The sequence below is a fragment of the Arachis ipaensis genome, chromosome B08 (assembly GCF_000816755.2).
Source record: "Arachis ipaensis cultivar K30076 chromosome B08, Araip1.1, whole genome shotgun sequence".
NCBI classification, from domain to species: domain Eukaryota; kingdom Viridiplantae; phylum Streptophyta; class Magnoliopsida; order Fabales; family Fabaceae; genus Arachis; species Arachis ipaensis.
This window is the reverse complement of record NC_029792.2, coordinates 56,694,769-56,697,401: the sequence shown is the minus strand read 5'-3', so window position 1 is coordinate 56,697,401 and position 2,633 is coordinate 56,694,769.

Here is a 2,633-nt window from a genome sequence, read left to right as displayed (position 1 = left end):
GTAGTGCCTCTTCAGGTTGGGTCGCCCCCGATCTCTCCTTAAAGAGTTCGGCCAAATCGCCATAGAGGCCCAAGCAGGCCGAAATGAAGGAACGCAGCCCATTCTAAAGGCGGCAAAGCCTAGAAAGATAAGGCGGTTCCCCTAAAAGATAAGCTAAGATAACTAACTTATCTTAAAGGACACCCCACACTACTATAAATACGCTGGAGCACCCAGGTATAACTCATACTCTGATTCTACACAAAAACCTGCCTAAAGCACGTGCTAACTTAAGCATCGAAGTCTCTTGCAGGTACCACCACCCTCCGGTGATCAAGGATCAGCAGCATCACCAGATCCAACAAGTCAGAAATGACAGCTCCAGCCACAATAACAGATCTCATCCGAGATCGACCTTCAGTTTCAGGTAACCCTCGGAACATTGGTGCCATTGCCGGGGAACCTGGAAGTCATCCCCTTATCATGGCGAACAACCTTGACAACGATCACAACTCCGGTTTGGAAGAAAGAACCCCGCTTAAAAATACGGATGCCGCATCAAAGGTTATGCCTTAAAACAAGGGGGACAAACATCTCCAAACCCCAAAATCTTAGATGCCCTCCGTGAACAGCAGAATTGCCTCAAACAACTCGAACAGGAGGCTGAACATCAGCTGGAGGCCGAGAGAGACCTCCGAAGAGAGGCAAGACGTCGCCGAGAGCTAGAGGACAAGCTCGCAAAGCTTGAGGCCAATCTCAAAACCAAAACTGCTTATTCCAACCATGAAGATAACTCCCGCAAGGATCAAGATCCATTCACTAAAGAGACCATGAAAACTAAAGTCCCAAAGGACTTCAAAGCTCCTGACATGACCCCATATGATGGTACCTCTGATCCAAGCCATCATCTCAGCAATTTTAGAAGCAGGATATATCTCACAGACGCCACAGATGCAATTCGATGCAAAACTTTCCCGACTACCCTGAGAAAAAAAGCAATAAAGTGGTTCGACAGTTTGCCTCCAAGATCAATTACAAGTTTTGACGACCTAGCCCAAAAGTTCCTTGCCAGGTTCTCCATCCAAAAGGACAACACCAGACACGCTCCAAGCTTACTGGGAGTTAAACAAGGAGATCGAGAAAGCCTTTGCAGCTACATAGAAAGGTTCAACAAAGCATGTCTTGACTTACAAAGTCTCCCAACAGAAGCAGCCATCATGGGCTCATCAACAGCCTGAGAGAGGGACCTTTTAGCCACTCAATATCGAAAAAACATCCAACATTTCTGAACGAAATACAAGAACGGGCAGAAAAGTATATCAATATGGAGGAAAATTCTCGATTAGGAGAAACCTCAAAATCCGGATTCTCCCACCCATCTCAAGATAAGGATAAGGAGTCCAGGAAAAAGGAGGATCAACCTAATAAAAACCCTCAAAAGTACCACAACTACACTCCGCTCAGAGTGTCCCTTGTGGATGTATACAGAGAGATATGCAACACTGAAAAGATCCCGCCCCCTCGTCCGATTAAACATAAAAGAGGAGGAGGAAATCAGACAGAGTATTGCGAATATCACCGAATCTATGGACATTCCACCAACGACTGCTTTGATCTAAAGAATGTCATTGAAAAACTGGCGCAAGATGGGCGACAAGATCGGTTCCGAGCCAATAAAGCAGACGAGCCAAGAAAAAGAAGAAGGGATGACGAGGCCGAACAAGTTTAAACGTCCCAATCGCACCTCGGAAAGGCATGTCCACATGATCAATGGAGGATTCGCAGGAGGAGAGATCTCTAAGTCATCACGTAAAAGACATCTTAAAGAGGTGTATCATGTTGGAGGAGAAGATAGGTTGACCGACCTTCCCAACATCACCTTCACTCAAGAAGACGCTGTGACCATCATCCCAGGGCTTGATGACCCCATGGTCATTATCATAATACTTGCCAATGCTAACCTCCACCGAACATTAATCGACCAGGGAAGCTCCACGGACATCTTGTTCAAATTCGCCTTCGACAAGCTCGGACAGCAAGATAAAAAGCTCAGAGCGTATCCGAATAGCTTGTTCGAACTTGGAGATACCTCGATTCAACCACTAGGATACATTACCCTGCATACAACCTTTGGGAAAGGAACTCGGTCCAGGACGTTGAGCATATACTATATTGTAGTCGACGTGAGCTCGGCCTACAACGCATTGATAGGTCGGACTACGTTAAACCAGCTCGCCACTGTGGTCTCCACTCCACACCTATGTATGAAGTTTCTCACTCCGGAAGGGATCGCTACTATAAAAGGAGACCAAAAACTAGCACGACACTATTACAACGAAAGTCTAAACCTTAAAGGAGATCCCAGAGGAAAAGAAACCATTACTATAGAACTCGGGGGAATTCGAGCTCGCAAAGAATTCCGCCCACAGCCAGAAGGTGAGACTCAAGAAGTTCAAATCGGAGATGATCCAAACAAAACAACAAATATAGGAGCAAATCTGAGAGAAGACTTAAAGGAATTGTTAATAAAACTCCTAAGAGATAATTCCAACCTCTTTGCATGGAAGGCCGCAGACATTCCTGGTATTGATCCCCGATTAATGTGCCACAAGTTAGCTGTATACCCAGGGTCTCGGCCAGTACAACAAAAATGC